Raw genomic sequence first — 27830 nt, forward strand, 5'->3', positions numbered from 1 at the left:
ACTGAGAATGCATAGAAGCAAACATGTTCTTGTCTGCATTGATTTGTGAATTCTTTTTTCAACTTGCACTCATAATGCATTGTCTTGAGGGGAAAAAAGAGTTCATGGCAGTTGTAGTAACTGAGCTTTAACTGTTGTATTGATTGTTGTCATCATCACTGCCATATCTGATGTTTGTTCTTTGGTATTCACCTGGCCATTTATGCGGTATTGCACTTTCATCTACTGCATCTGGTGAAATGATTGTAGTAATTGTTGGTACTGTTGTAATTTTTCCACTTCTGACAATTCTGTTTGGTGTCAATGATTGTAACTCATTGTATGTGAGCCATCTCAGTGAGATTATGATCTGGTGACAAGTGGTGTATCCATTACTACTTGTACCAGTGTATCCATTACTACTTGTACCAATGTACCCATTACTACTTGTACCAGTGCATCCATTACTATTTGTACCAGTGTATCCATTACTACTTGTACCAGTGTATCCATTATTACTTGTACCAGTGTATCCATTACTACTTGTACCAGAGGTGGAGGTTCATCTACCATCTGGTGACAAGTGGTGTATCCATTACTACTTGTACCAGAGGTGGAGGTTCATCTACCATCTGGTGACAAGTGGTGTATCCATTACTACTTGTACCAGAGGTGGAGGTTCATCTACCATCTGGTGACAAGTGGTGTATCCATTACTACTTGTACCAGTGTATCCATTACTACTTGTACCAGTGTATCCATTATTACTTGTACCAGTGTATCCATTACTACTTGTACCAGTGTACCCATTACTACTTGTACCAGTGTACCCATTACTACTTGTACCAGTGTACCCATTACTACTTGTACCAGTGTATCCATTATTACTTGTACCAGTGTATCCATTACTACTTGTACCAGTGTATCCATTACTACTTGTACCAGAGGTGGAGGTTCATCTGCCATCAGTAAAGGACTAATGGCAATTTTCATCCTTCGTGACATCAAATGGTATGGTACTGATATCCTTTTGTAATGTCCTTTTAATGTCGCCTGAACACTCCACCCAAAAGATGATCTGCTATTGCTCTTAATCAACATGGGAAGAAAAAACCCACCTTGATAAGTAAGGACTTTCTAGCTCACTTTTATGAAGTAGGGCTAAGCTATTGTGCTATTCTATGCATCCACTTTAGCGTCCACACAGTCTGGAGTGGCTTTGGATTTCATATTTTACTGGTTTAGGTTAAGTTACTGTTATACTTTGAATCATAGAACTTGGTAGAGGATTCATCTTCGTGACCGCTATTACCTCATTTCAGAAGCAGATCATTATTGCCGGTATTTTACACATTCTTGCCTCGGAGTAAATGTCGAGTTTCATTTCATTTCTCAGGCATGCTAGTCTCATGAAATTGATGATGCTTTTACTACAATGACCTTACAACAAATGAAACACATTTTGACCTATATTTCAACTGTTTTTCTAGCTTTGGATGTGTTTAAATTGCATTTATCTCAAGAATGTTTGGCATGTTATATGGATATATATCATCCTACCAAAACTTGTGAAGCTTGGTGTGTGGATGCATCTTGACAAGTTCTACATCCATATTTTAAAAAGAGGTCTCTACACCTATACTTTGTTATAATTGGATGCATATCTGTTAGTACACCCTTAAAATCAAAGTAGGTCATAGTGACCTCCTTTTATTGTTTAATAATGTGGGTTGCATTATTGTGTTTATAATCACATTCATCATAAGCTACTAACAAGGCCCTTTCTGACCAGTGCAGTTGGACTTATAAATATGTGCATTCAGAGCTAAACTTTCCATATTATTGACTAAACATTGTATTATATCATAGGTAATCCTGAGCAGGTAACTGTGTACTTATACATTGTATATTGTGACAGATGACCCTCAGCAGGTACTATACATTGTATATTGTGACAGATGACCCTCAACAGGTACTATACATTGTATATTGTGACAGATGACCCTCAACAGGTACTATACATTGTATATTGTGACAGATGACCCTCAGCAGGTACTGTACATTGTATACTGTGACAGATGACCCTCAACAGGTACTATACATTGTATATTGTGACAGATGACCCTCAGCAGGTACTGTACATTGTATATTGTGACAGATGACCCTCAACAGGTACTGTACATTGTATATTGTGACAGATGACCCTCAGCAGGTACTGTACATTGTATACTGTGACAGATGACCCTCAACAGGTACTATACATTGTATATTGTGACAGATGACCCTCAGCAGGTACTATACATTGTATATTGTGACAGATGACCCTCAGCAGGTACTATACATTGTATATTGTGACAGATGACCCTCAGCAGGTACTGTACATTGTATATTGTGACAGATGACCCTCAACAGGTACTGTACATTGTATATTGTGACAGATGACCCTCAACAGGTACTATACATTGTATATTGTGATAGATGACCCTCAACAGGTACTGTACATTGTATATTGTGACAGCTGACCCTCAACAGGTACTGTACATTGCATATTGTGACAGATGACCCTCGACAGGTACTATACATTGCATATTGTGACAGCTGACCCTCAGCAGGTACTATACATTGTATATTGTGACAGATGACCCTCAGCAGGTACTGTACATTGTATGACAGATGACCCTCAGCAGGTACTGTACATTGTATATTGTGACAGATGACCCTCAACAGGTACTGTACATTGTATATTGTGACAGATGACCCTCAACAGGTACTATACATTGTATATTGTGATAGATGACCCTCAACAGGTACTGTACATTGTATATTGTGACAGCTGACCCTCAACAGGTACTATACATTGCATATTGTGACAGATGACCCTCGACAGGTACTATACATTGCATATTGTGACAGATGACCCTCAACAGGTACTGTACATTGCATATTGTGACAGATGACCCTCAACAGGTACTGTACATTGCATATTGTGACAGATGACCCTCAACAGGTACTATACATTGCATATTGTGACAGATGACCCTCAACAGGTACTATACATTGTATATTGTGACAGATGACCCTCAACAGGTACTATACATTGTATATTGTGACAGATGACCCTCAACAGGTACTATACATTGTATATTGTGATAGATGACCCTCAACAGGTACTATACATTGTATATTGTGACAGATGACCCTCAACAGGTACTATACATTGTATACTGTGACAGATGACCCTCAACATGTACTATACATTGTATATTGTGACAGATGACCCTCAACAGGTACTGTACATTGTATACTGTGACAGATGACCCTCACAGGTACTATACATTGTATATTGTGACAGATGACCCTCAACAGGTACTATACATTGTATATTGTGACAGATGACCCTCAACAGGTACTATACATTGTATATTGTGATAGATGACCCTCAACAGGTACTATACATTGTATATTGTGACAGATGACCCTCAACAGGTACTATACATTGCATGTTGGGATAAATGACCCTCTACAGGTTAACTGTGAACTATACAAATGTATATTGTGATAGATGACCCTCATTTTAACTGTCTACTATACAATGTATATTGTGATAGATAATCCTAAACAGCTTAACTGTGTACTATACATCTGAATGAGTATAAGAATTAGATCAGTAAACTGCACCTTTTCATTTGATGCCTCACCTAGTGGCTAATCAAGGTAATTATTGATGCATGAACAATCCTTGTAATGATGATGTCAGTCAAAGTTTACTCAATGCCCGTGACTTTCTCCCATAATCATGTCTTTCCAAGTTTACTTGATGCCTGTAACTTTCTCTCATAATGATATCTCTCCAAGTTTACTTGAAGCCTTTGACTTTCTCCCATAATGATGTCTCTCCAAGTTTACTCGATGCCTGTGACTTTCTCCCATAATGATATCTCTCCAAGTTTACTTGAAGCCTTTGACTTTCTCCCATAATGATGTCACTCAAAGTTTACTCGATGCCTGTGACTTTCTCTCATAATGATGTCTCTCCAAGTTTACTCAATGCCTGTGACTTTCTCTCATAATGATGTCCCTGCAAGTTTATTCAATGGCTTTGACTTTCTCCCAGTACATTTTGGGTTCTAGGGGTGGACAATAAGAACAGCTTCTCAAGATGATTCTAAGAACAATCTTTTTTAAAAGCAATAATGCAAAAAGATTACATTGAAGGGTAACATTGTGTTATAAATATCTAATTAATTATGAGGGCTAACATTGTGTTATAAATATCTAATTATTTATGAGGGCTAACATTGTTATACATATCTAATTAATTATGAGGGGTAACATTGTGTTACAAAGAACCCTTTACTTATATGGGATAACATTGTGCAGTAAAAATCTATTTATATGGGCTAAACTTGTGTTGTAAAAGAATTATTTGATTATAGGGGATAATCTCTTTAATCTGTGCTGATTTTCATATGTTAATTAGTGTTTACAATCACCTCTGGAGACTATCTGGAATATTATTTTCCATCATGTTTCTATGACTTTGACAATCTCCCTTTCCATCATATTTCTATGACTGTGACTATCTTCTTTTCCATCATGTTTCTATTACTGTGACACTTTTATTTTCCATCATGTTTCTATGACTGTGACAATCTTCTTTTCCATCATGTGTCTATGACTGTAACAATCTTCTTTTCCATCATGTGTCTAGGACTGTAACAATCTCCCTTTCCATCATGTTTCTATGACTGTGACACTCTTCTTTTCCATCATGTTTCTATGACTGTGTCACTCTTCTTTTCCATCATGTGTGTATGACTAAGACACTCTTCTTTTCTATCATGTCTCTATGATGCGACAATCTTCTTTTCCATCATGTTTCTATGACTGTGACTATCCTCTTTTCCATCATGTGTCTATGACTGTAACAATCTTCTTTTCCATCATGTGTCTATGACTAACAATTTCCCTTGCCATCATGTTTCTATGACTGTGACAATCTTCTTTTCCATCATGTGTCTATGACTGTGACACTCTTCTTTTCCATCATGTATCTATGACTGTAACAATTGTCTTTTCCATCATGTTTCTATGACCTTGATAATCTTGTTTTTCATCATGTTTCTATTACTGTGACAATCTTCTTTTCCATTATGTTTATATGACTGTCTTATTGTGATTATCAGTTTTCCATCATGTATCTATGATTGTGACTATCTTCTTTTCCATCATGTTTCTATGACTGACAACCTTTTTCATCATGTTTCTATGACCATGACAATCTTCTTTTCCATCATGTTTCTATTACTGTGACAATCTTCCTTTTCATTATGTTTATATGACTGTGATAATCATTTTTCCATCATGTTTCTATGATTGTGACTGTCTTCTTTTCCATCATGTTTATATGGCTGTGACAATCTTCTTTTCCATCTTGTTTCTATGACTGTGACAATCTTTTCCATCATGTTTCTATGACCATGACAATCTTCTTTTCCATCATGTTTCTATGACTGACAATCTTCTTTTCCATTATGTTTATATGACTGTGATAATCTTCTTTTCCATCATGTTTCACCGCTCCAGTGGCCTAGTGGTTAAAGCGTCCGCCTCGGATGCGGGAGGTCGTGGGTTCGATCCCCAACCGAGTCAAACCAAAGACTTACAAAAATGGTACTAACAGCTGCCTCGCTTGGCACTCAGCATTAAGAGGTTTGTGTTAAGACTGGTTGGCTTGGGGTCAGGATAATGTGATTGGGTGGGACATCATGCTACATGTCTGCGGCATGATGTCCCAGTGTTAGACATCATTATAAACTGCCACATTGCAGACATTGTAGCGATATGACTGAATTTTTTTAAAGCTACGTTCAAAATCCAAATCACATCACATCCATCATGTTTCTATGATTGTAGCAATATTATTTTCCCATCATGTTTCTATGACTGTGACAATCTTCTTTTCCATTACGTTTCTATGACTGTGACATTCATCTTTTCATCATGTTTCTATGACTATGACAATTTTCTTTTCCATCATGTTTCTATGACTGGGGCCGTCTTCTTTTCCAACATGTTTCTATGACCATGACAATTTTCATTTCCATCATGTTTCTATGACTGTGACAGTCTTCTTTCCCAACATGTTTCTATGACTGTGACAATCTTCTTTTCCATCATGTTTCTATGACCTTGATAATCTTTTTCATCATGTTTCCATGATTGTGACAATCTTCTTTTTCATTATGTTTCTATTACTGTGACAATCTTCCTTTCCAAATCGTGTTTCTATGACTGTGACAATCTTCTTTTCCATCATGTTTCTATGATCATAACAATCTTCCTTTCCATCAGGTTTGTACGACTGACGATCTTTTTTCCATCATGTTTCTATGACTGTGACAATCTTCTTTCCATCATGTTTCTATGACCATGACAATCTTCTTTTCCATTATGTTTATATGACTGTGATAATCATCTTTTCCATCATGTTTATATGATTGTGACAATTTTCTTTTCCATCATATTTCTATGACTGTGACAATCTTCTTTTCCATTATGTTTCTATGACCTTGATAATCTTCTTTTTCATCATGTTTCTATTACTGTAACAACCTTCTTTTCCATCATGTTTCTATCACTGTGACAATCTTCTTTTCCATCATGTTTCTATGACTGACAATCTTCTTTTCCATCATGTTTCTAAGACTGTGACAATTTTCTTTTCCATCTTGTTTCTTCACTCTTGACAATCTTCTTTTCCATTATGTTTCTATGACTGTGACAATCTTATTTTCCATCATGTTTCTATGCCTGTGACAATCTTCTTTTCCATCATGTTTCTATTACTGTGACAATCTTCCTTTTCATTATGTTTATATGACTGTGATAATCATTTTTCCATCATGTTTCTATGATTGTGACTATCTTCTTTTCCATCATGTTTATATGGCTGTGACAATCTTCTTTTCCATCTTGTTTCTATGACTGTGACAATCTTTTCCATCATGTTTCTATGACCATGACAATCTTCTTTTCCATCATGTTTCTATGACTGTGATAATCTTCTTTTCCATCATGTTTCTATGATTGTAAGAATCTTCTTTTCCTATCATGTTTCTATGACTGTGACAATCTTCTTTTCCATCACGTTTCTATGATTGTGACAATCTTTTTTCCATCATTTTTCTATGACAGTCTTTTTCCCCATCATGTTTCTATGACCATGACAATTGATAATCTTCTTTTTCATCATGTTTATATTACTGTGACAATCTTCTTTTCCATTGGGGCCCCGATTGGCCGAGTGGTCTAAAGCGCTCACCATTCCGGACCACTGCCATCTCACCTCTGTCTGCGTGTGTTCGAGTCCAAGGCTCGGCTAGCGTGGGTACGTGGGAAAGCCTGCCAGTAGCTTCTCGTGGGTCGGTGGTTCTTCCCTGGGTTTTCCAGGGTTCTTCCTCCACCAGTTATACTGGCCGCCATGTATAGCCTATCTTGTGCTGAAAAATGGCGTTAAACCCTACAACAACAACAACAACTTCTTTTCCATTATGTTTATATGACTGTGATAATCTTTTTCCATCATGTTTCTATGATTGTGACTATCTTTTCTTCCATCATGTTTCGTTGACTGTGACAATCTTGTTTTCCATCATGTTTCGCTGACTGTGACAATCTTCTTTTCCATCATGTTTCGTTGACTGTGACACTCTTCTTTTCCATCATGATTCTATGACTGTGACAATCTCTTCTTTTCCATCATGTTTCTGCGACCATGACAATCTTCTTTTCCATCATAGTTCTATGACTGATAATCTTCTTTTCCATCATGTTTATATTACTGTGACAATCTTCTTTTCCATCATGTTTCTATGACTGTGACAATCTTCTTTTCCATCATGATTCTATGACCATGACAATCTTCTTTTCATCATGTTTCTATGACTGACAATCTTCTTTTCCATCATGATTCTATGACCATGACAATCTTCTTTTCATCATGTTTCTATGACTGTGACAATCTTCTTTTCCATCATGATTCTATGACCATGACAATCTTCTTTTCATCAAGTTTCTATGACTGATAATCTTCTTTTCCATCATGTTTATATTACTGTGACAATCTTCTTTTCCATCATGTTTCTATGACTGTGACAATCTTCTTTTCCATCATGATTCTATGACCATGACAATCTTCTTTTCATCATGTTTCTATGACTGACAATCTTCCTTTCCATCATGTTTCTATGGTCATGTTTATATGACTGTGATAATCTTCTTTTCCATCATGTTTATATGACTGTGACAATCTTCCTTTCCATCATGATTCTATGACCATGACAATCTTCTTTTCATCATGTTTCTATGACTGACAATCTTCCTTTCCATCATGTTTCTATGGTCATGTTTATATGACTGTGATAATCTTCTTTTCCATCATGTTTATATGACTGTGACAATCTTCCTTTCCATCATGTTTCTATGACTGTGATAATGTTCTTTTCCATCATGTTTATATGACTGTGACAATCTTCTTTTCCATCTTGTTTCTATGACTGTGACAATCTTTTCCATCATGTTTCTATGACCATGACAATCTTCTTTTCCATCATGTTTCTATGACTGACAATCTTCTTTTCCATTATGTTTATATGACTGTGATAATCTTCTTTTCCATCATGTTTCACCGCTCCAGTGGCCTAGTGGTTAAAGCGTCCGCCTCGGATGCGGGAGGTCGTGGGTTCGATCCCCAACCGAGTCAAACCAAAGACTTACAAAAATGGTACTAACAGCTGCCTCGCTTGGCACTCAGCATTAAGAGGTTTGTGTTAAGACTGGTTGGCTTGGGGTCAGGATAATGTGATTGGGTGGGACATCATGCTACATGTCTGCGGCATGATGTCCCAGTGTTAGACATCATTATAAACTGCCACATTGCAGACATTGTAGCGATATGACTGAATTTTTTTAAAGCTACGTTCAAAATCCAAATCACATCACATCCATCATGTTTCTATGATTGTAGCAATATTATTTTCCCATCATGTTTCTATGACTGTGACAATCTTCTTTTCCATTACGTTTCTATGACTGTGACATTCATCTTTTCATCATGTTTCTATGACTATGACAATTTTCTTTTCCATCATGTTTCTATGACTGGGGCCGTCTTCTTTTCCAACATGTTTCTATGACCATGACAATTTTCATTTCCATCATGTTTCTATGACTGTGACAGTCTTCTTTCCCAACATGTTTCTATGACTGTGACAATCTTCTTTTCCATCATGTTTCTATGACCTTGATAATCTTTTTCATCATGTTTCCATGATTGTGACAATCTTCTTTTTCATTATGTTTCTATTACTGTGACAATCTTCCTTTCCAAATCGTGTTTCTATGACTGTGACAATCTTCTTTTCCATCATGTTTCTATGATCATAACAATCTTCCTTTCCATCAGGTTTGTACGACTGACGATCTTTTTTCCATCATGTTTCTATGACTGTGACAATCTTCTTTCCATCATGTTTCTATGACCATGACAATCTTCTTTTCCATTATGTTTATATGACTGTGATAATCATCTTTTCCATCATGTTTATATGATTGTGACAATTTTCTTTTCCATCATATTTCTATGACTGTGACAATCTTCTTTTCCATTATGTTTCTATGACCTTGATAATCTTCTTTTTCATCATGTTTCTATTACTGTAACAACCTTCTTTTCCATCATGTTTCTATCACTGTGACAATCTTCTTTTCCATCATGTTTCTATGACTGACAATCTTCTTTTCCATCATGTTTCTAAGACTGTGACAATTTTCTTTTCCATCTTGTTTCTTCACTCTTGACAATCTTCTTTTCCATTATGTTTCTATGACTGTGACAATCTTATTTTCCATCATGTTTCTATGCCTGTGACAATCTTCTTTTCCATCATGTTTCTATTACTGTGACAATCTTCCTTTTCATTATGTTTATATGACTGTGATAATCATTTTTCCATCATGTTTCTATGATTGTGACTATCTTCTTTTCCATCATGTTTATATGGCTGTGACAATCTTCTTTTCCATCTTGTTTCTATGACTGTGACAATCTTTTCCATCATGTTTCTATGACCATGACAATCTTCTTTTCCATCATGTTTCTATGACTGACAATCTTCTTTTCCATTATGTTTATATGACTGTGATAATCTTCTTTTCCATCATGTTTCTATGATTGTAAGAATCTTCTTTTCCTATCATGTTTCTATGACTGTGACAATCTTCTTTTCCATCACGTTTCTATGATTGTGACAATCTTTTTTCCATCATTTTTCTATGACAGTCTTTTTCCCCATCATGTTTCTATGACCATGACAATTGATAATCTTCTTTTTCATCATGTTTATATTACTGTGACAATCTTCTTTTCCATTGGGGCCCCGATTGGCCGAGTGGTCTAAAGCGCTCACCATTCCGGACCACTGCCATCTCACCTCTGTCTGCGTGTGTTCGAGTCCAAGGCTCGGCTAGCGTGGGTACGTGGGAAAGCCTGCCAGTAGCTTCTCGTGGGTCGGTGGTTCTTCCCTGGGTTTTCCAGGGTTCTTCCTCCACCAGTTATACTGGCCGCCATGTATAGCCTATCTTGTGCTGAAAAATGGCGTTAAACCCTACAACAACAACAACAACTTCTTTTCCATTATGTTTATATGACTGTGATAATCTTTTTCCATCATGTTTCTATGATTGTGACTATCTTTTCTTCCATCATGTTTCGTTGACTGTGACAATCTTGTTTTCCATCATGTTTCGCTGACTGTGACAATCTTCTTTTCCATCATGTTTCGTTGACTGTGACACTCTTCTTTTCCATCATGATTCTATGACTGTGACAATCTCTTCTTTTCCATCATGTTTCTGCGACCATGACAATCTTCTTTTCCATCATAGTTCTATGACTGATAATCTTCTTTTCCATCATGTTTATATTACTGTGACAATCTTCTTTTCCATCATGTTTCTATGACTGTGACAATCTTCTTTTCCATCATGATTCTATGACCATGACAATCTTCTTTTCATCATGTTTCTATGACTGACAATCTTCTTTTCCATCATGATTCTATGACCATGACAATCTTCTTTTCATCATGTTTCTATGACTGTGACAATCTTCTTTTCCATCATGATTCTATGACCATGACAATCTTCTTTTCATCATGTTTCTATGACTGATAATCTTCTTTTCCATCATGTTTATATTACTGTGACAATCTTCTTTTCCATCATGTTTCTATGACTGTGACAATCTTCTTTTCCATCATGATTCTATGACCATGACAATCTTCTTTTCATCATGTTTCTATGACTGACAATCTTCCTTTCCATCATGTTTCTATGGTCATGTTTATATGACTGTGATAATCTTCTTTTCCATCATGTTTATATGACTGTGACAATCTTCCTTTCCATCATGATTCTATGACCATGACAATCTTCTTTTCATCATGTTTCTATGACTGACAATCTTCCTTTCCATCATGTTTCTATGGTCATGTTTATATGACTGTGATAATCTTCTTTTCCATCATGTTTATATGACTGTGACAATCTTCCTTTCCATCATGTTTCTATGACTGTGATAATGTTCTTTTCCATCATGTTTATATGACTGTGACAATCTTCCTTTCCATCATGTTTCTATGACTGTGATAATGTTCTTTTCCATCATGTTTATATGACTGTGACAATCTTCCTTTCCATCATGTTTCTATGACTGTGATAATGTTCTTTTCCATCATGTTTCTATGACTGTGACAATCTTCTTTTCCATCATGTTTCTATGATATAACCATATCTAAACAACATGGACTCATGTCTACGTGTTGTTGGTACAAGCTTTTCCTTGGACATTGGACAATGAGAAAACAACATAGTTTGCAACAAAATCAAGTGAGCCATTGTTTTGACAGATTGATTAAACTCCATAACAAATCATCTCTGTCATGAACATTTTCCTAGGCTCTTGTCCTATTTGCACAGCAGCAACAGTCATAGCATAAGAAAGAGAAGGAAGTATGTTTAGAAATGTGTGTCTATTTGTGTGGTTTCGTCAACTAGTTGGAAAATAATTTTCTTAAATCATGTTTCACTGGCATATCAATAATGGAGGAAAGGAGACTCTCTTCTTTGTTTTCCATGTCAGTAGTATATGATTGCACACGAGACCCATAAAAGAAATCCTATTGATACGAGTCTATGCTCATAAAATAAGTAACATAAAAGAATGAAAGACAACAAGCTTTGTAAAATTCAACAAATAATTTATTTCCCTAGAATACAAAGTGAAAATTAGAAGAAAAAAAAGAACTTATGGTGTTGCAAATTAAATCCCCAAATAATCCAAGAATTACAGACACAAGTCCTAATAATATCAAGTCCTGAATAAAACTCAGTTCAAGTCCCAAAGAGATCCAAAACTGAAGGCGATGAGGTGTCTGTTACAGCTTATAGAGTGCTGATGTGTCAACAGCCTTTTATTGGGCCACAGCAATACAATTCCAGGTTTGAATATACTTTAAATTCCAGTGAATGTCTTTATCCAAGATTTTAATCAGAGCACGTTTGTATTTCCAGAGAAAATAACCACTTGAATGAATGCTTGGAAGAAAATAAAATTCAGCCTAAACTGGTCACCACATAATACAACTTGAAAGTGCTAGATGCTAAAGCACGAATAACCAAGTCCTCACAATTACAAGAATATATATTTCTCTACTTGACCTCTAGAGCCAAACAGGAACTAAACATGGGAATGGCATTCTGGACTCGAATGGGAATTTACCATTGAGGCTATACTATTTGGCTTCAAATATGGTACTCTAGAGACAAACAGGAACTTAACATGGGAATGGTACCCTGGACTATCATGGGAATTTACCATTGAGTCTATACTATTTCGTTTCAAATATGAGTAGTAATAGGGGATACCGTGGGTCACTGAGGACATGTAAGGAAAACACCCTGGCAGTGTTTCCCTTTACGCACATTTTGTTGCCGTGCGTTTTTTTTTGACGCAAAGGATTTTCATAATATGATCAGGATTTATATAATACCCAATGCATTGGACGTTGGGTGGCATCGTATATACTTCGAGTATAGGCATTGATTGGTTCCCTGCTTTGTTTGCTCCCTGCCTTGCGTTCCTCTATTCGTATAGCAAAGTGCAACGCAGGGAACATATAAAACAATGAACCACACTAGCATAGGCAATGTTATGACGGAGTAGCTTCCCCTAATCTCCATCGAGCTCAGCAAGCTGTCATCTAGATGTTTAACCTCAAGGCTTGTTGCACTAGAAAGTGATCTCCAGATTAAAACGTCATGCACTAAAAAGCATTAGCGAAGAAAGTGAAAGAAGCAGAACACAAAAGAGTAACTGTGAATCTAACTTTAATGAAAAAAGGGGAGAAAATAATTCCCTTGACTGGAATACGGCACATTCATTATGATTACCGGTGTGGCTTCTGATTGCGTGATTGTAAAGACTGCAAAAGTGAATAATCCTTTCGTGACATGATTTTAGAATTTTTAAAAATCTGCCCTCGTTCGCCATAAGATATCTGGAGAACACATTATAACCTAAGACATTATTTCACAAGAAAAAATAAGTAAATTTGCAGAGGCAAATGCGTTATTTGGATTACAAAGTCGGGGGTCATTGCAGATTTTGTTGGTTTTCAACTTTTGCTGCAATAAAAGAAAGATCTTAAAGTTCAAGTGTAACTTATTAGAAAGAAGATGAATCATTATCCTCCTTGATATTCGGATAAATGTGTTCTAGGACGAAGTACAATGAAACCTATGATAGTACACATTTTATGAAAGGCAGTAAATTAACTCCCATTTGGTTAAAAAGATTTATTTGGCTTTTTGTATTGGCTTATATGTAATGTGTTGGGCTTTAATATTGCTTGAGGAGACTGTTAAAAGTACGACTTTAAAAGAAAAATAAACCAATAAATTTATTCTTTGAATGGACAATGCATTTGTTTGTTAATTGTGCCTGTTGGTGTATTTGTATGTTTAGAGAGAGAGAGAGAGTATGTTGTACAAGTTGCAATATCCTATTTCAAGCTGAAAAAGTACGAGTCGTATGAAAATTTGTCAGTACATTTTTGACCCCCACATTTTTTATTTGACCCCCAGTTTTGACACCAAGGGGTTTTTTGTACCCTCAATTTTACACCCCTTGGGGATACACTGCACCCTGGGAACGTATAGGGACAAGACTTTTCAGATCACCCTGGAAACGTATAGGGACAAGGGGAATTTAACATGGGTGGGACTAGAGAAGGACAAAAAGTATTGGGAGAATAGGAATGGAACAAATGGGTGACGTCATGGTACTGATTATTGACATCAATATAGCAAGTGGTTGACCTGAACACGTGCTATCTTAGGTAAATACATGATAACACTAAAAAATTGTTTTAGGCAGGAAAGCAAATCTTTTTGATACAATGGAGTGGCCCTGAATAAGGCCTTTGGTTTTCTTCTTCTTTGTCTTCTAATTTCTTCTTTTTCTCCATCAACTTCTTATTTTCTGTCCTACATTCTTCTTCTCCTCTATCTCTTCTTTCTCCTTCTCCTCATCCTATTTTTCCTCTTCTAATTCTCCCCTTCTTTTTCTATTTTTTCGTTCCAGGCTCTCATCCTCTTTTTGTCCTCTTCATCATCCTTCTCCTTATCTTGTTTCATCAGCTCTCTTAGTCTTTCCTTCGTCTTTCTCAAATTGTTGATTTCCATTTTCACTATGTGGGCGATAAGAATAGTAATCATCATTTAGTTTGACGAGCATCTCCTCCACTATATCCAAATTGTCTACTGCTTCGTGAAACGTCTTCATTTTGTCCATGTGATTACTTGACAGCTTCCTAGATTATTCAATGTTGAATGGCGCGAATGACGAGCGCTGAACTTTATATTTGTCAAGCACGGACGTAAAGGAAAACATCCATTACACTCACTTCACATATTATTATATATCAACACAGAAGGGAAGGTTAAACAACCCAATATCTTCTATACTAAAAAAAAAAAACCATCTTCCATCCACACAAACATACACGAGCGCAAACAAACACACACTTTCCTACCATACATAAGGAAAGGTTAAAACACCAATATCGGCTATATAAAAAAAACAATATCTACTATCCACACAAACGTACGCACACGCCTACAAACACACCATTTACTATCCAAACGGAAGGAAATGTTAAAAAATCCCAATATCTACCATTAAAAAAAAATAAAAACAATATCTGCTACCCCCACAAACGTACGCGCACGCATAGAAACACACACTCTACTGTGGCTGGTAACGCAGAGGGGGGTTGACTGACATCACTTTCCCAGTCTCCACTTTACTGGATAGTGAAGACTTCCGTCTGTCTTCTCCTATGCCACACGCGTGGATGCTAAGAACTCCTTATTTCCTCTTCCCAGTTTTCAGTCTAAACAACATGATACATAGCTAATATTTCTCTGAGTATATGTTAAATATTCAAATCATTATATTTGGAGGTAAACATGTTTATTTGTATTTCAGTCTAAGAAACAGTTTTCCACCAGGAAATTCCTAAACTCTTGAATGTTTTAAAAGGAGACTGGCCTACAACCTGGTTCTTTATTTTGTGCCTTAGCTTTTAATAAAATTATTATTATTTGAGAAAATATTAATTCTTGCCTTATTATCTGATGCAGAATCAATCTTATTGTTATATTCAGTTTTTGTTTGGGTGGATCTATTTATTCATATTATTATTCAATTGAAATACAAAGTGCTTAATAATAATCTTGGACTGGAATATGAGTTTGGAATTCTAGTGAATTCAGACGAGAACACTTCGGACTAGGTTATTGTGATACATTTAAAATTCTTATCACGTCGTCACAATCCAGGCCACGACACATTAGCACTTTCGAGACTGCAGGCACATCAAGACATTCAGTTTTGGAACTTATTTGGAATACCACTGCAATTCAATTGGAACTTTATACATTTGGACTTGCGATAGAACTTTTAGGACTAGTTGGGATTTAATTCACAATATTGTAAGTTCTTTATAAATTTTTACTTTGTATTCCAGGTAAACAAATTATTTGTTGAATTTTACCAAAAAAATGTGGTTTCCGCTCTTTTCTGTTATTTGGTTTAAGAGTATAGTCATGACATCACTCTTTATAGTTTCTTTACGAATTTAAGAGACGAGCTTTTTATGCACTCGACAGCTTTTGTGTATAAAACAAGTAAGCAAGTTTAAAACAGGGGAAGAAGAGGCACGGGATGTCCAAAGTAATTTTGTATGTCTAAAATCAGCAAAGAATAAAAACAAACTTTTGTGCTTTGCACACATGGGTTTCTTTTACTGTTTAGCTATTAACCATTTCATTTAAATTCCCCCCCCCCCCCCAAAAAAAAAATGGTTTGGGTTTATTATTTCACTTAATAGAGCCATCATTTAAAGAGAGTTCTATATAATTATTTTACACTGAATACATTACTGTTTATTTTACTAAAAATGGGGGTTCAATTGTCCCAAGCCATTCCGCTAATTTACCTACCCGCCACATCAAAAAGTCCCCTTGATATTGTTTCTAGGTGGCAGATATTGGTAATGCCTTCTAAAAAATCTTTGTTTTTGCATTTAAAAAATGATTTGGGGAAAGATAAAAATATTTATCTCAGGTTCGCTCATCTCTACGAAAATCCTTGACATGGAAATGCGCTGTTTTACGCTTATTGTGAATCAAAGAAAAATGAAGATGACTGTTTTTAACAACTGATGTAAGTAATAAATATTATTATTCTTTCTGAGAGAGAGAGAGAGGCAGAGAGACAGACAGACATACAGACAAGGACTTGCCCACTTTATAATCATCGTGCTGTGAATTCATTCATAATCGAAGTTTGGTAGTTACGTGCAAAATGACATGTAATTACTGCTATATTTCATGGATAGGAAGGTACTTGTAATATTAAGACAGATAGTTTGTTATTTATTGGGTACTGCAATTTCCTGCTTGAAGTTATTTAGAAATCCATAAAAGTGGGATCTTATGAATAGCAGTAAATTCATCGTGGGGATAGGTTGGTATCTATTTACACATTGTCACAGCCCTAGGTTATAGGCACTTGTACGTTCAGGCACAAACTTGTACACATGCTTGTGTTTGTGTATTAATCCATCTCGTCCTGTTTGTGCATTGCTCATATGCGCTGTCCAATAGTTTGATTTGATTTTCCTTGGACTTATGTGTATGTCCCCATTTTGGTTATTATTTATTTGGGACATATGACGTCAAATAAGCATAGCTAAAACTATGTTGTTAAAAATTCTTAATGACAGGTGTACTTTATTGTATTATGGTCATTGCTAATAGGGAAAAAAAAACGACTATTTTATAAAATGCCACTAGAACGATTTCATATTTGTTAGTCTGTACAACTTAACTCACAAATGTAAATGTCCAAAACATTTCAAAGCAAAGATGTGTGTGCTTGCGTGCGTGCGTGTGTGTGATTTTGAATTTAATGTAGCTTTAACAACTTTTCAGTCATATCACTACGATGTCTGCAATGTGGCAGTTAATATGGGATATCATGTAGCATCATGTCCCACCCATTATCTTGACACCAGGCCAACCAGTCCTAACACTAACCTCTTAATGTTGAGCGACAAGGCAGCTGCTAGTACCATTTTTATAAGTCTTTGGTATGACTCGGCCGCGGAACCCGCGACCGCCCGCATCCGAGGCGGACACCCTAACACTTAGGCCACCGGAGCCGTCCAGGCAAAGTTGAAACAACCCATATAAATATACAGTAGTGTACATTGACAAAGGCCTTCACACAGTATTCTAACCATTGCCATCTCTGATGTTTCAGGTCATTAAGTTCAGGTTTACAACATAAGTGTCAATTCGATATGAATGTGAATGTTTTTTTTTTTTTTTTTTTTTTTTTTTTTGTTGCTTGCTCGTGCTTGGAAACGAACTATGTATTATTTGGTCAAATAGTACTTGATTAAATATTTGAAACGTAATCCAAGCACCAGTAGTCCTACTAGTTTAAAACAATTCTAGAATTGTGCTCATTTCAAGACATATGACAAAGAACATGGTGTGTTGACGATACATAGAAACGTAAACCTTAAAGTAAGGTGAATACTAAAATCCAGTTAACCTTAAAGTAAGGTGAATACTAAAATCCAGTTAAGTGGCATAAATTAGAGTTTCAGGCCATTATAGATGACCTAATTAGAGTTTCAGGCCCTGTAGATGACCCAATTAGAGTTTCAGGCCATGTATATAACCTAATTAGAGTTTCAGGCCATTGTAGATGACCTAATTAGAATTTTTGACCAATAGTCATTTTTCAGTTATTTTACACTTCTTTTCCTTATATTCCTTTTTGGACACAAAACTTGTTAGCATAATTATGAAGCAGAAATCGCTTGAGTGACACCAATTCATACTTGAGTGACACGAGTTCGTATTTTTTTTAATAACACCATATTTGAGATATAACACCACAAGCTTATTCTCTGCAAGTTTAATATTTTGCATAGAAGGAATATGTGTGTGGACAAAATAGGACACAGTTGTAACGGACCCATACATAAATGTTAAAGGACCCATACATGAATGTTAAAGGACCTATGCATAACTGTTATATGACTCGTACATAAATGTTAAAGCCTTTTCAGTGCTCATACTTGGCCTCTCGTCAGTGCGAAAATTAACAGTTTAATGGTGGTGGGGGGGATGTGTGAATGTTATAAAAAGGATTAAATGAAAATTCCATGAATTAAAAATGCAGTGATTATGTTGTCTGCCATCATTTTATCCATCAGGCAGAAATTTAGTGCTAAATTATTCATATAAGGAAAGCCACAAACAAACTTAAAAACACAAGAACGCTATTGGAGAGTGTCATCCTTCGTGAAGAACAAACTGGAAAGATGACGTGGCATACTGGATATACAACTGACTCATGAATGCCTTTTGAAGGGTGAACCTCGACCTGGTCGCATACCATGCCATTATCCATTGACAGTGGAACACATTCCAGTCTAGTGTCTACTTCCACCTTGCGAGACATAGTTCAAATTCTCTTGCTTCGTTTACAACATTAAAGAAATTATTTCTTGACCAGCTGGAATGACATGTTAAAGCCTCGGAATAGTGAACATTATAATTGGGTCCAGAAATAAAATGTGCACGTTTTATTCGATACACGTATGTGCATATACGACTTAGGTATAGTATATTGCTCACGTATGTATCTATTGACTAGTAAAGTCACACACATTCATTCATTTTATATCTGTGTGAATGAGTGGGCGACGATTCCTTAGTACGTGTAATATTTGTTTCTTCTTAAAATTGGGGACCACATGGCATAGGGTGTCTTTCGTGATCAATTGTGTTATTCTCGAAAAATCATTTTTTAAATAAAAATTATCATTATTATTATTATTATTATTATTATTATTATTATTATTAAGCGATCGGAGTTATTTATACAAAGAATATGTATGATAATGTAAGTAGTGAAGGGGGACGATTCAGGGACAATGGGACTTATCATTAAAAACACCCCTGGGACGATATAGGGACTATGTAAATTTAACATGGGGAAAAATCGTGGGACGATATAGGGACAAGGGGAATTAACATGGGGAATAAATCGTGGGACTGTCTAGGGACAAGGGAAATTTAACATGGGAGAAAAAAGCAATTCTGGGGACAAGGGGAATTGAACATGGGAAAAATTGGGGTAGGCAATTGAAACTCTATCTCTTTTCGAGAAATGTGGGTGGCCCTGAAAAGGGCCTTTGGGTTTCTTCTTCTTCTTCTAACTCGTTCACTTCTTTATCCATCCCCTTATTTTTTCCATCATTCCTTTCTTCTTCTTCTTTTCATTTTCCGGTATCCAGTCCGGGTGACCCATGGCTCGGAACTTCTGTTGGATTTTTATCCAGTTAGCGTTCAGTTTCTCTAGTTCTTCCTTTTTCTTTCTATTTTCTTCTTCTTTTCTATCTTTTGCCCACCTGTCCTTTATTTTCTCCACTTCTTCATCTATCACCTTTCTCATATTTTCTTCCCCTTTTTTCAATCTTTCAACACTCCTTTTGACAAAGGGCCACTCTGACCTTTTTTCTATCTCTTCCAAAAACCTTCTTACTTCTTCTACCTTCTCCAGGGCCTCTTTTAATGTCCCCACTCTGACATAAGGGGGATTTATTAGCCCTCTCAATCTCTTCACTTCTTCTTCAATTAATCCTTCTATCATCTCCCTGGCTAATTTTAGTTCGTTCACGTAGTGCACACTGGTTCTTAACCTCCAATCTCTTTCAGTCCTTTCAACTCCATATTCACCATCCACCATCCAAAAATAAACATGCCTTAAATCATTAAACAGTTGGGACACTTGCATCTTCTTTTTTTTATTCCTTAGAATGGTGCGAACGACGAACTTTGTGGGTTCTTATAGTGAAAGCGCGGACGTGATGGAAAACATCCCCCTAAAACAAAATTGATATTACCTAGATCATGACCAAACATAAATCACGCAGTGCGTGAATAAAAAAGTGGTACATGTTCAAAAGAACGAAAACCACTATAATCCAACTAACGAACGAACGACCAAACAACGCGCGGACGTGAAGGAAAATATCCCCTACTTTTCTCATTTCATATTATCTATTATCCACATACATGAACCAGCAATAAACAAACCCCAAATCTACTATTTACACACAAATCATTAAAACTAAATCCATAATCTACTATCCACACAAACGTACGTGAGCGCTTACAAAACTCCATAATCTACCATTCACACAAACCTACTTGATCACTTACAAACACTAATACATACACTCGCAATTAGAAAAAAGAGTCAGTGTTTATATTCACACTACTCTACCTACACACATTGGCAAATCGATTACTATATCTTTTCTAGAGATTGGAGTAGCCCTGAAAAGGGCTGTTTGTTTTTTTGAACTCCATGACACCTGGTTAATGATGGCACCTTTCAGGCCTGGCACCACACACACATCTTCTTCCCCAGTCTCTTTTCACTCTTTTTTGGGGGAGAGCAGAGGCGGGATAAGTGGCTTCAGAATCCCAATTTTCTGTCTCTGGGATTCTGAAATTTCCTCTCTCATCTTCTTTGTTTCTTCTCTCCTCGTCTTCTTTGTTTCTTCTCTCCTCCTCTTCTTTGTTTCTTCTCTCCTCCTCTTTCATCCTTCCCTCTTCTACGATGGCCTCTGCAGCCAGCCCATTCACTATACGCCTGGCATATTCCAGGTGTACATGAAGTTCAAGCAGTTTAGCTAGTCTGGTGTTCATTCTGGTGGTGTTGATCAATCAACAAGGTAGCTAGACTGCCGAACGATTTTTAATTTATACTGAAAGCGCGGACGTGATGGAAAACATCCCCATAACAAAATTGATCTTACCTAGATCATAACCAAACAACGCGCGGACCTAAAAGAAACACTCACTCACTTTTTTATACTACCCATTACTAATTTAAAAATTTTCATTAATCACTTCAATATACTATCCACATACGCAAAGCAATCAAACCCCAAATCTACTCTCCCCACACGTCAAACAGCAAAGAAACATTATCATAATCTACTATCCACACAAACTTACGTGAGCACTTACAAACACACAATCATATACACAAACACATACACTCACACTATAAAAAAGAGTTAGTGTTTATATTCACACTACTCTACATACACACATTGGCAAATCGATTGTTATTTCTTTTCTAGAGTATGGGGTAGCCCTGAAAAGGGCTGTTTTTTTTGTTTGCTATGGCAATCTTTTAGTTTCTAAGAATGCGACGTCCTCTGAGGATAGACTTTCTGAAGATAGGTCTCCCTCTTCGGACAGAGAAGAAGAACTCTTTGGTGTCGATACGACAATCGACAAAGCCTCTGTCAGGTTCAGGTTCCTGCTGCTGTTGTTGCTGTTGCTGCTCTCTCTGCTGTTTCTGAAGTCTGTACTTCTCTGTCCATTCTTCTTTCTCCCTGTTCACTTCTTCTCTGAAGAGCTCTTCTATCAGGTCTTCAGTGACTTTTAACATTCTCACATTCTCTATCTCTTCTGGCTTCGGTATCAAACTGTGTCTGACCCTATGCAAATTCACGTAGGCTTCGTTTAGCTTAGCTAGTTTGGAGCACATCTTCGTAGGAGGATGAGTCGACAATGGATGGTTAGACTGGAAACTACCCCGGTTCTTAAAGTCAAAGCGCGGACGTGAAGGAAAACATCCCTACACGGTTTTCGAGCCGCAACGTTCAATGAGTGTCATGAAAGGGATAGTAAGAAGTCAAAGAGCATGAATCAAGATTCCTATAGCCAAACAAAAGACAAAGGCGTTTTTTTTTTCAAAACACAACATTTTTTATTCAAAATCACTTAACACTAACAAACAACTATAACATTTTTAACAATAATCCAACAATATAACATCAAACATTTTTTTCAAATCACAAACATTTTTTTCAATTAACACTCTACTTTAAACAGGGCTGACAACGTTGTGAATGAAATTGTGATTTCCACTGTTGGAAGTCATTAGGCCATTGATGGACACTACGTTTCCTAGCTTGAGACAAAAGATAAGCATAATGGTCACAAAACCATTGATCTACTTTCACATCGTTTCTAGAATAAGAACGAGGATCAAAATGAGTCACTAAATGTTCTAAGGAATAGCCCAGGCTGCGATGATGCAGAAAATACACACAATATTGTCCACACACCAAGGAATCTGTGCCTTGTAATTTCACATTATTGAATCGGGTGGTCTGAGCATTTCTTCTCATAAAGTCAATGATATCGTCTTCCAAAGGAGGCAATCCGTACGAATCGAAATATTCCACACATCCTTCTTGAGGAAAGTAGACGGCTACCCAGTGGGTTCCTGGGAGATGACCGTCGTCCGTGTTGATGACATAAGCTAGATGGTCTTGAGGTTGAGGGAGTTCATCTTTAGCACAGACGACAGGATTCCAAGAAGTCGTGTACGAACTGTGCTTCAAAAGATAATAAAGTTCCCAGGTATCTATTGATTTGTGTTGTTTTTTTTCTTCACAGGTAATGATAAGTCATCAATTCGATCCTGACTTTTTGCTTGAAAATGTCTGACAAGTAAAAGGCGTTTAGATCCGACTTCTTACTCTGGTCAAAGAGAGATTCGATGCGACGGCGCTCCAGAGACGTTAATGGAGGAGAAGAATGTTTATCCAAGCCTTTATACCACTCGTTCAACACGAATTCTATCTCGATGACGCCCCAAGCTTTGTCCAGATATTCGTCCAATTTTTCTTCTTGGCTCAACATCAGACATTTGTCGTGTTGAATTTGACTGGGATGATCGTTGTGACATCCATATCACTCTTCCTTGATCAATTTCATTACATCTGTCAGGAATGTAGCAAAACAGGAGACTAAATGGGCTTCTTGTTCTGGCCATCTTGACTTCATCATGATAACTTCTTCGTCTTGGGATTCTTCTTCTTCCACGGTCTCCTCACATTCCATTTCCAAAGTTTCTCCACTAGGTAAAGAGGGATAACAGTCTTCCATGGCTTCTAATAGTCTAGAATGACTTCTCTCAAACTGTTGATTTCTATGGTATTATCGAATTCTGCATACAGGAGGACGTTCACCGTCTCTGGTAGATTTGTAGTAAACTGAATTTCCACATGAATCTGGCCAGATTTTATAGGGTGGAAATGTCCCTCGTCGCTGCCTTGGTCTGGAGTGAAATCGAAAGCCCACAAAGCGTAGCCTCCTGCGTAACCCTCGTACGTAATGCCGTGACTGGTGTTGGTTCCTAACTGACCGGTAGCTTCGTACAGGGACAAGTACGACCTCAAGTAATTCTTCGCGGCACCAAAGTTAGGTTCGAAAGGTCGGGTACACAAGGTTTTGCCATCGCGACTGACTTCAATTTTGGACACATTGTAGGGTTGAAACTCAAAAGGGTTTTCGTTGTAGGCTCCGTTGAAGGCTGAATTCTTGACGATACCAACGAATAAACGCTTGGGTAACTGTCCTTGGAACAGATGATCTTCGATCATGGATCGCTGTCCAGTGGGAATCGTGAAAGTTTTCACTTCCACTCGTCGGATCGGATACTTGGCGGTAGTTCTGCTCAACGTCTGACTGATGTCGTTTCCCACTTTAGGCAACACTTCCACACGACGCACGTAGAGTCTGGCTTCTTGAATGATAGTTTTGTAAGTGGCATCAGCAGCAGCCATTAAATGGAAAGAGGCAATGCTACGATTCAGTCTCAGGCGGATATCCACCCCATTCAACAAATATTTTTCTTGTAACCACATGTCTAGATGCAAGCGATCCATCAGTTCTAAACTACGACTTTGTGCAATTTTCGTTCGTCGTTCTACAAATCCCGTTGTATTTTGAGCATCCCCAGCAATTGTAAGGCTGTTGAACTTAGTCGCTTTGTCAGGTTTCCATACCACGCAATCATCCAGATGAGTGTTCTTGGCTTCTTTTCCGTACGTCAAGAGATTTTCCAGGTAGGCCCGATAAGGGTAAGTATCCATGCTGCTGCTGACCAGTTTGTTATTCAAGTACAAGTCCACTTCGCTAAACAAGGAATGCATGAAATTATTGACGGGAGCTACTGCTTCATCAGCGTCTAGGTTAGCGTTGGGTGGTTCGATCACTTTCACTTTCAGGTACAGGTAACTGCTATTCAGATCGATGTAATCTTCGGGCTGTCCTTTGATTTCAAACTCGATGGGAGCGGAATCCGTCAAAGAGGAGACGGGATGAAATTCCACCCACTGGGATTCTTGCATGGTCATCATGGTGGGGGGCATGGCAAACAGTTCCAGTTCTGACTTGGAACAAGCACAGGACTCTCGGTGCATCATTTTTTTTCTGTTTTTCAATAATCGAAAACGTCTAAGTCTCGAACGGTTCTTCTTTTCTTTGTCTTTCTAGCTTTAGACGTGTGAAGTCTGGTGAAAGGGTGTTTTCTTCGTCGTCTCTTTCTGCCTTGTCCTTGCTGAATGCCTGACTCGGTAGCGTGCAGGGCATTTATAGGTGTGTCTCGTCGGCCCAAAAGGTCTTTACCCGTTTGCAGCAACACATTTTTGCCTGCCCTCAAGAAAGCTTCTTTGCGGTTTTGTTTGTCGATGATGACATTTTGGAGAAATTCTTTGCCTTGTGTCAATGATGCATCTTTCAAGGCGTGCAATCCGCGTGTCACCATCGGTTTCAACACCGGGTCCACCGAACGAAAAGCCGATTTTAGCATATCTCCTAAACCGTGTCCTCGCTGTCGAACAACGCCTCGGTACACTGGATACATGACTTACGAGTCGTGAGAGAACCGTTTTCGAAAATGGAGTTTCACCGTGACTTTTCCTTTGGTGAATGGAATATTTTGTCCCAGATCTCCTTTTATAGCAATGTTGACCGTGTCCAAATACGACTTGCTGACAGGCAAATAGTGCGGATGTACAAATTCGCGGTGGACGTGGTAAGTGTTTCCACCTTCCTCGTCAGCGACCGTGGCAGAATCCACTTTGAAAGGAATGACACGCAGTAACGGTACGGAGGTGTGTCCCACCACGTTGTACTCCACCACATCGGAGTACACAAATATCAAATTCAGTCCTTGGTTCAGTTCTACCGAGGTACGAAAAAACTTGGCAAAAGAATCGTTGTCGTAAATGACTGCTGATTCGGGTTTTTGTTCTACTATCTTCCTCAACTCCATGTCCCCGCCCAACATGGCAAACAATTCAGGACAAAATAAAATGGACATGATTTTATCCCCTTCAGGAAATTTCATGAGGAAGCGACGAGCTACTTTATGGTACTCCAGGGTGACACTTTTTTTGACACTCTCCAAAGCTTTCAGAAACACGACATTAAATCTGGAGGCTATGGTGCTCACCAAATGTTGACCACTAAAATAATAGCCTGGGGGAATGAACAAGTGATAGGTTGTCCACTTTTGATTTTTTGTGCTAGGGGTTTTCTTGTCATATTTGACATGGGTATCCAAGTACTGTTGCAATGAATCGTCATGAACTTCCACCGTAAAAAAATTTTGATTGGGAAGGACATTGAGGACTTGGGTTGGGTGAATGATTTCTACTAAAGCCACTTCCCAATGGGCTTCGTGATCTAATGGGATGGCCTGAGGTAATTTGGCCGTGTAACAGCACAACGTGTTCTTGGGAAACACCTCCATGGAACTGTCACTGGATAAGGTTAAGTAAAATTGGTTTTGGTGACTCATAATTCCAGAGTTCTGTGGCTGTCCGAGGGGTTACTGGACGTCAGAGGCGTGTCTCCGCCTAAAATGGGGTTGTTGTTGTTGTTATTGGAGTGGTGACTGGCACTGGCACTGGACACAAGGTTCCCGTGGTTCCCGTTCGAGGAGAATTTCAGGGAGGGATTGGGAAGCAGGTAACCGATGCAACTGCTTAATAAAATGGTCCACAATTGTTTGTCTCCTTGTTGCAAACTCAAATTGGCAATGGCTGCCCCGATGACACAATACACCACGAAGATTTGGCAGAAAAAGACGATTTGCGTTTTAGGCACACGTTCTCCACACCACACTCACAAGGGTTGTTTTTGTAAATCTTGCAGAGAAGAACTAGGTGAAGGAGTGGTCGACGTAGCTGCGTCTGTGTGAAAGGGCATGCATGATGGTCACTTCTTTTTATAGTCGATGACTTGCGAAGCGTCGATCCAAGAATCAAAACTGGGTGGATATCACTGGTCAACAGTGAAATCATTACTGACTTGAAAAGGCCCTAATCTGTAGTATTTTGGTGTGCCGAACACGAATATAACCGTGAAAAATTTGTATTGGCTCTCGTTTTGAAGATATTCATATACCTCATTTTCTATGTTTCACTGTGTAAATTTCTCCAGTAGGACTGCTGCAACATCCGGAATAATGATGTAACATTGCATAATACCATCATGCTCACATCATCCACAGTTGATTGCATCATTTTCTGATGCAATGCAATACTAATGCCATGCGGCTGCTGAAGTAAGTTGACGTCAGCAGTGTACTATACATGTGTAGGCCTATTATACTAATGCCAGGCGGCTGCTGAAGCTGACGTAAGCAGTGTACTATATAAAGCCCAATCAGATAGGTTCAGCATTTAAAATATTTTAGACGTTGTGCGAGACAGTTCAAGCTACTGTTACATAAAACTTATTATTTTATCCATTTACGTACAATAAAGAACAGTAATGCCTCGAAAGTGTGTTAATACCGCGGACAATTTTTGCTATATTTGTGGGGAAGTGACATTTGCCAACCAGAAGAAAAGTATCAATTCTCAAGTGAAGAAGGCATATCATCTTTACTTCGGATGCAAGGTTGGTGACCAAGACAAGCCTTGGGCTCCGCATATATGCTGTGCTACATGTACAACACAGCTTTCACAGTGGTTGAATTGCAAAAGGTCATCAATGCCGTTTGCAGTCCCAATGGTGTGGAGAGAGCCAAGCAACCACCTAAATGACTGTTACTTCTGCTTGGTTCCTCCTCTTTCCGGCGGAATAACGAAGCGAAAGAAGTCGAGAATAGTCTACCCAAACATTCCGTCTGCATTGAGACCAGTTCCACATGGTGAGGGACTTCCTATTCCAGAACCTCCAGCAGAATATTCTCTTGATTCATCTGACGAAGACAAAGGTGAGTCGACCTGTTCTTCTCCTGGTCCATCAGCATGCAG

The sequence above is a fragment of the Sinohyriopsis cumingii genome, chromosome 11 (assembly GCF_028554795.1).
Source record: "Sinohyriopsis cumingii isolate HCF-2022 chromosome 11, ASM2855479v2, whole genome shotgun sequence".
NCBI lineage: Eukaryota > Metazoa > Mollusca > Bivalvia > Unionida > Unionidae > Sinohyriopsis > Sinohyriopsis cumingii.